This window comes from Pinus tabuliformis, chromosome 5_1, assembly GCF_031772625.1.
Source record: "Pinus tabuliformis cultivar Carrire ecotype Pingquan chromosome 5_1, CPIR1, whole genome shotgun sequence".
Lineage (NCBI taxonomy): Eukaryota > Viridiplantae > Streptophyta > Pinopsida > Pinales > Pinaceae > Pinus > Pinus tabuliformis.
The window spans coordinates 805,600,669-805,609,518 of record NC_142305.1 but is presented as its reverse complement, the minus strand read 5'-3'; positions in this window follow the sequence as shown (position 1 = coordinate 805,609,518).

Sequence of the window (8,850 nt, the reverse complement as noted above, 5' to 3'; positions counted from 1 at the left end):
AACCAAGTGGGGATATACCAAATATTTATACATGATTGAAATAGAAATTATTACATCATCGTTCCCATGCATAGTGGGGTTACAAATTAGGTCTTTACATGACCTTTACATCAAATGATCTAAACAATACCATGGCAGTCATCAGCAACTATCATACACCATATATGATTTGTACCATAAGCATCTGTCAACAGCATCAAGATCAACAACCTGTATATGTCCATCATCAAAAGAGTCATCTGAATCAAAGAAACTATGTGAATCAAGTAGTATAAGTATCATCATGTATAATGCCAACAATGCATTATTAGACGCATATGATCCCCCTGAACATGTGCCATCTGTTCACTGTCAGATCTGATCATTGCATTTGTCAATAAGAATCATCAAGGCATCATCATCAACCAGTTATTCATCAAGTTATTAACAACTTATGAGGGCCAAAATCACTTCTACATATCATCAGCAGACTGTAATCATCATCAATCAGAACAAAAAAGATAATTGATAATTGACTGAACCATATCAGACCCCTTTTCCTGAGTCTGTCCCACTACTTCTTCCTCAAAACACCATATACACAACTGTGTAGCTTCTAACTCGCATATATACGTGAGTTGTCTTCATAATAACTGCGTATGAGAATTGGAATACTGAAGTTTTACACTTTCAGCTCCCCATGGGTCTATTATGTCTGTATACCAAGCTATGCCGCATCTTTCTGACAACAATTCCTTCTTCTTCAATACCTTGGATTGTGATGATGTTTGCTCCTTTTGGTATGGTGGCCAAAATTTTCTCCTGCATTCCTTTGCTATATGTCCAAACTTGTTACACACATAACATCTTACATGTTTCATATTCGTTCTATCACAATTAATAGCTTTGTGACCAAACATATTGCAAGAAAAACAATATCCCTTAAAGTACCTAGAAACTGATGATCTTTATGTGTGATGGTCTTGAATCATTCTACTTCAACATCTAGTTGCAACATGTCCAAAATTATGACATATAAAACATTCAACATTATTTGTTAGAGGAAAGAACCGATTATCCCTTCCATAGTTAGGAGGAAATGATTTTCTTTGAAGTCTTTCTTTCCTTGGTTGTTGATGGGGTTGACCTCTTATCTCCTTGTTGAGCATTTCAGATTTTGCATTAAAGTTCCTTGCCTCATCTTGTGAGCTAGATTCACCTTCAACAGTTTCATGAAAACCAAGACCAGTCTTTATAAGAGGAGAACATTGAACTTTGATGATTTCATCTAACATTTCCAATCCTTTAGCAAATCTAAGATTCAGAGTTTTTGTCTTCTCAAGTTCTTTTCTTAGACTTACTACTTCACATTCTAACACTTCATTGTGCTTGTCATTTTCAGTGAGTTGACGTGTCGTTGTGTTTATGACTGTATCCTTTTCCACCAAACATATTTTGAGTTGAGTGATTTCTTTAAGGAAATCTTCCTTTTCTAAGCTATCATTTTCATATCCCATGAGTAGTTTAATATCTTGATCATCTTCATCACTATTAGACATGCCATCACTCTCTTCGTGAGTATAATAATTTCTATTACCTTCTGCAAAAATATTTCCTTTGTCATGAGGGCATTTAGCAGCGTAATGACCAACTCTTCCACAAGCAAAACATTTGAAGGGAAGATTACCTCCGAATCTTCCGGAACCCAGCTGAATTTTCTTGACAAAGTTTACCTCTTCTTCTTCTGATATATTTTTTGATTCTTTAATATCTCCCTTTTCTTTTCCTTTTGCAGAAGCTTTGAAAGTGGCTTCTCTGATTTCTAATGCACCTCCTTTCCTCATTTCAAAGGCAGTTAAAATTCCATGAAGTTGAACAATAGTAACAGATTGTAGATCTTGCTTTTCTTCAATGAAAGATACTTTTGACTCAAATTTAGAAGACAAAGATCTCAAAATTTTCTCAACTATAGTAGCCTCCTTTATTTCTTCACCCAGATTTCTCATATGATTTACAATCCCATCTACTCATAAGAAATAATTAGAAATACTTTCATCACTATGCATCTTGAGAGTTTCATACTGGATTCTGAGAGTTTTGAGTTTAGCACGTTTTACCTGGGAATCTCCTTCATAGCTCTGAATGATTTTGTCCCATATTTCCTTGGCTATGTTGAACTGCATGACTTTGATGAATTCTGATTCTGATAGACTTCCCAATAAAGCGTTGACAACTTTGGCATTGATTTCATATGATTTCTTTTCTGCTGGATCTATGGGGACTGCTGCTGGATATTGGTATCCTCTTTCCACAATTGCCCAAACATTAGCTCCAAGTGACTGAAGATAAGCTCTAGTTCGTGTTTTCAAATATACCAAGTTGTTCCCATTGAAGATTGTTGGTATGATAGATCCCACACTTTCGTGATTTTTCATCTTAAAAGATCTCCCTTCAAGCGATCAAGCTTCTTTTGAAGGACCTACTCTGATACCAATTGTTGGAAATAATACTAAGAGGGGGGTGAATCAACATTATCAACTTACTAACTTTTTCTTTTCATAATCTAATTTATATACGCTACTTCAGTGAAGGGAACTCACATGTGCATGCAATTGTTCTTAATGCAACCAACTATATCCAGTGAACTTATGATTCAACCAATTCATCATATGTTGATCTTTAATTAGTGCATCAATACTTAATTAACCATTTAAACAGTAACCATGTGTAGTAATAACAGAATAAGCAATCACACATAAGCAACACACATGAACACCAAGATTTAAGGTGGAAACCCAATGCGAAAGAAAAACCACCTGCTGCTGTCATCTCTATCTTCTTTTAAGATAAGAAAAACCTGTTTACAATCTTGTATTGGTGCGGACTCATACCAGTACGCAGGCACCCACCTACAGAAGGCTACAACATTTTCTCGGTCTCCAGCTTCTACTAGAAGGGAGCTACAGCCCCCTAGCTCTTGTACTAGCCGATATGTTTACTAGCTGCTACTGGAAGGGGGAGCTCCAACTCCCTGTCTCTTGTACTGGCCAATATGTTTCCCAGTACATAGACGTTGACCTACAGAAGGCTATGAACTTCTCTCTTCCTCCAGTGACCACGTTTCATAAATTTTCTGACTGGATACTCCTGGTACACAACAACACAATATGAAGGCACGTTTCATCAGATTTTCATACTAGACCCATAAACAACATTGAAGCTCAAAATCAATCATCACTACAATACAACCAATCACTGAAGCAAATCACAATCAATCAATATGAACATTCATAACACTTTCACCAGAACATAATCACCAAAACACAAAGTAGAACCTAGGACTCTGCGTCAACAACTAGAACCAACTGCAACTTCAAACATCATATTTCATAATGTATACACTACTTCGAAGTACCGAACCAGCATGTATATGCGCCTTCACCAAGGTGAACCAACGTATAGATCTACAAATACTAATGTAAAAATTCACAGCTGTTCCAAACTTCAGTCATACCCAGATCATAACATTTACAGAATAAAACATGCATTAGCAATCAGATATAGCCCAACCAATATCAGATCATTCAATGACAAGTCATTTCAGGTCTCATGATCCTGATCCAACATTGAATTCAAGGTGCACAAAAGATTTCAGATCATCTCATAATCATAGCCCCTGCAACATAAAATATACTTCAGATATAATTATTCCTGAGAAACCATTACACTTGTAGACTTGACTCTTTGATATTCTCCTCCTTATATACTTATATCCTTTGTCAATACCTAGAACCAAAAGCTTTATTTTCCATCCCATACGCACTTTTCCTTCTATGAAAGTGTGTGCATACCTATATGCTCCTTTTGTTCTATTAACCCGCGTGTGTACACTGCTTGGACAAAGTGAACCAGTGTATACTTCTTAAAACATTCTCTTTCTTCAATCTCTGGAGTCTAATATGTAATCCTTTGTTGTTAACCTATTTCACTGTGGACTTCTATCATTCTCTGTATATGTGAGTTTCCAGCAAGGACAACACATGTATCATAATGCCCATAGACTAGATTTCTCGAGGGACTATGAAGAAGAGAAAGGAAGGTCGGGGAATAAATTTGTTTTGGTCATTATCATGCTAAATGGAATTAGAAGCACATTGGGAGTGTGACCTGGAACAATGTGTCAGTAATTGTTCACTGAGAAAACAAGTAGCTCAAGGATTCTAGTGCTGGATATTGCAGGCAGACTTTGATTTTGACAATGTATTCTGGACTTCCTAAGAAGGAGGTGAATCCTGGTACTACTTTGAGGGTGGAGGTGTGAGCCTTTGGACTCCCTTGTTGCGGATGCAGGCATCATATCCTTTTATTTTCTAGTTAAAGAGTATGTGCATATGTATATATGTGTATACGGTGAATGCATGAAGATGGGTTACACTTTTTGGGCCAAATATGGTGATGAAATTTCAAAATTTTACTCGTTTATAAAATTGAAGCCCTCAAAGTTCATATAAGCTTTGTGAATTTTGATTTGGAGTAAAAATACAATTTGTGGAGAATATGTTGTTGTCCTGATAATATTTTTTGCAAAAAATATTAATGTCGTATAATATGTAAATTTTCCATTAAATAAATTTCTTTTTCTTGCAAATTTTCACACATCTTAAGAGGTATGCATGTGTTCACGTAGAATAACTTAGTCTGAAATGTGTAAATTAAAAAAAAAAAAAACATATATATGAGCATGATCTATATGGAGAGAGATAATTTTTTCATATTAAAATTTTATTTTTTATGCAAAAGTATATTTTTTTATTATTTTTCGAAGTTGGTGAAGTAATATTTCAATTTCATTTTCCAAACACATGATCGCGTAAGTTTTTTTTTCAAATATTTAAATAATAAATTGAAAAACCAAGAGTACCCTTTTGAAGAGGACTCGTAAACGAAGATAGTGGTATTTTTGAATTTTTTTGGTTGTGTTGTTATTGATTTTTTATTCAACCTCTTTAAAACTATTCAAAAAAAATTCAAGCATTATGATTAAAAGAAATTAGATCAAAAATATCATATGAATTCGAAAATTTCAAACTCATATAGCGTTGGATAGAGGATTCCTTCATGAATCCAACATAATCAACTCTGCCACCTAAGGAAAAAAAATTCCCTAAGTCTACTAGGGTACAAAATGGTGTTGCAAGAAATTTTGCAGAAGGGGTGCTGAAATTGTGGAACTTAGGACTTCATAAGCTTGATCCAGCACCTAAATTTCAAATTCAAATAGCTTGATAGAGGGTTTCATAAACCCTCAATTGAACCATTGAGGTGGTTAATAGGGGCTCGATCGAGCCTCTATAAAAAAATTGTGAATCCCATAATTTAGATTTTCGAATCAACAAAGATCTAAAATTTAATCCATCAATAATTTAACCAAATTGATATGATATTATTTTACTAAAAATGAAAATTCAACTGGATCTAGGTTATGAACAAAATTAGAAACTTTTATGTTATTGTGTTGAGATGCACATTGTATAGCCCAGTACGGGAACAATGTGTAAGTATGTTTGTCTGTGCTCAAAATATATCTTATCATATACCTTGAGTTTGAATAGATCATAAATTTACCTTCCACAAAAGTTTTTACCACATTTTAAAATTCCAAATTTTATTATAATTTTTGTTATCATGTCATGTAGAAACCTTATTAAATTTAATATTAATATTAAAAATTATTATTATTATTATTAAATTAAATTATGAAATTTGATATTAATATTAAAAATTTAATATTAATATATTTTAATGTTAATATTATTAAATTTATTAATTTTGGATCAATATAATATTAAATTTGATAGAATATAAAATTTGTTATATTATAATATATACTAGCACAACCACATTAATAATTGTGGTTGATATACGCCGTAGGCATCAACAAAAGAGTCATTAACACAAAAAGAGACATACAAGCTCACTCAATATGTTAATTTTATTTAACATAATGTTTTTATAAATCTAAAATAATAAAATATAATATTTTTAAAATCATGAAGTAATCATAACCTAAAGATACTTAAAGAAATAAAACCCAAACAATTTCAATTGGAAGACATGAAGCACTCTTTGTATCTCTGATGGACGTAGTTGGAACATTAATATTTCAGAAAATTTTAGATAAGATTTCCATGTAAATTCTCATTTTCCCTCTAGGTGAATGTATAACACACATTTGAAATCTTGCATTTTAAATATATATATTATATAATAATAAAAAATTGTATGACGTCAAAATAAAATAAAATAAAATTATTTAAATATAATACTTTAATTATCAAAGTATTTTAAATTTTTTGAAATATAGAGGAGAGAAAGAGGGAGAGAAGGGTAAGAGAGAGACACAAAGAAGGAAAAAGGGAGAGGAGGAGAGAGTGGAGGAGAAAGAGAGGAAGCTGGAGAGATGGAGTTGGAGGAAAAGATAAGGAGGGGAAAATTTCAAGACTTGTAGAGAGAGAAAGGTGGAGAGAGAGAGAGAGAAAGGGAATGACAAGGGAGAGATGGAGAGAGAGAGTGTGTGTTTGGGGGTGAGATAGAAAGACAAAGGAGAGATGGATATAAGGGTGAGAGAGAATTAGAGAGGGAGGGAGATAGTCAACAAAGTTGCAAGATGAAGAGAGAGAGGGAGAGATGAAGGGGAGAGACAGATGGAGGTGGGAGAGAAAGAATTAAAGAGAGGACTTGAGATGGAGGGAGAGAGAGAGATGGAGTTGGAGGGGTGGAGAGATGGAGGTAAAAATAAAGACATATAGAGAGAGAGCGGTAGTGACAAGGGAGATGGAGAGAGAGGGAGAGAGGAGAGTAGGAGGGAAGATATATAGAAGGGGAGAAAAAGGGAATATAGAGAGAGGGAGAGAAGGGGAAGAGAGAGAGAGCGAGGGATGGATATATATATAGATATGGAGAAATAATGTGTATTTTTGTGAGGTGATATAGAGAGACAAATAAGGAGAGACAGAGGGAGATAGAGATATAGATGGAAAGGGGAGAGAGGGAAGAAGTCGGAGATAGAGGGAGGGAGGGAGATAGATAGATATGAAGAGAAAGAGAGTTTGTATTTGAGGGGTGAGATAGAGAGACAAAGAAGGAGATATGGAGGGAGATATCGATATAGATGGAGGGGTAGAGAAAAGGAAGAAAATTGCTTGCACTAGATGCATTGATTTTAATGTACAAATGTTTATTTCTAATCATATTTCATTTCTTGCATTAGATGCATTGATTTCTGTGTAGATGTTGATTTTTTATTCTATTTCATTGCTTGTGTTAGATGCGTTGATTTCATTAAAGATGTTAATTTATAATCTTGTTTCATTGATCTTGCATTAGATTCATTTATTTCAATGCATAGATTTCAATGTAGATGTTGATTCCTAATCCTGTTTAAATGCTAGCACTCGATGCATTTATTTCAATGTAGATGTTGATTTCTAATCCTATTTGATTTTTTGCATTAGATGCATTGATTTCAGTGTAGCTGTTGATTTCTAATCCTATTTGATTTTTTGCATTAGATGTGTTGATTACAGTGTAGCTGTTGATTTCTCATTCTATTTTATTCCTTTTATTAGATTCATTGATTTCAGTGTAGATGTTGATTTTTCATACTATTTTATTACTTGCATTAGATGCATTGATTTTAGTGAAGATGTTGATTTTTTATTTGATTTAACTGTATGTATGGTGTAAGTTAATTTCAAGGTAATTAGTTTAACATTGTGCATTGATTTCAATTTAAGCACAAAAAAATCATTGACGATGTGCATTATGATTAAGCTTTTGTAGATAACCTCAAACGAATTAAAATAAAATAAAATGTATATTTGTAACTTTTACATCTCCACATCTTTTAAAATTGAATAGAACTTATTTCAATCATATTTGATTTTTTAAAATTGAATAAAACATATTTCAATCATAAGGAATTGATTGAAATACTTCAAAAATTAATGAACATCCATAAACAAGATTAATAAAAATCCATAAACTGAAATAGTGAATGTATCAATAAACTATACATATGAAAATATATACAAATATCAAATATCAAACAAACATCCATAAACTGAAATAATAAGCATGCATAAACTGAAATAATGTTCATGTACATCCATAAATTATCCATGTATGAAAATATACAAAGTGTGTATCACATGTGAATGTGCCCTATGAAATGGGCCTGAAAATATATAAAGTATCCACTCTAACTCCCACTAGAACTCCTATGTGAGTTATGTTGCACAAAGTAAGTATCTATAAGCTGGTATTGCAATATAACACATTCAAATTCAAACTAATTAGATCATTATTTGTAAAAAATAAACAATATGGAAATAATTGATTTTGAACCACATTTTTAATTACATATACATGAATCCACTAACCTCAGTCAAGTCTAAATGCAAGTCAGATAGGATGAGGGTCTAATGAATATGGGTTTGGTGTTCCCCTGCCTGTGGCTCAATGATTGGGGCCTACATCGATGGAATTGCATCATCAGTGCCTCTATACACAACAACCCACTCATGTGTTCACATAACAGCAACATCAACAACACTCTGCATATGGGCTTGTGTACACAATGGCAAGGAAAAATTATAATTAGTTTACAAATTAATTAGAATATGTGTAACTTAAAAAAAAGAAAATGTTGAAATCTTAGGAATAAAAAACTTTGTCTCAGCCATTGGTCCATGTGGTTGTACACAATGACTCTCCTCCACTAAGGTGGAGGTGGAGGAGAATCCATAGAAACATGCTCTAGTGGAGAATGGTCTGGCTGATCAACTGCCCCCTCATATGACCTCATAAGAT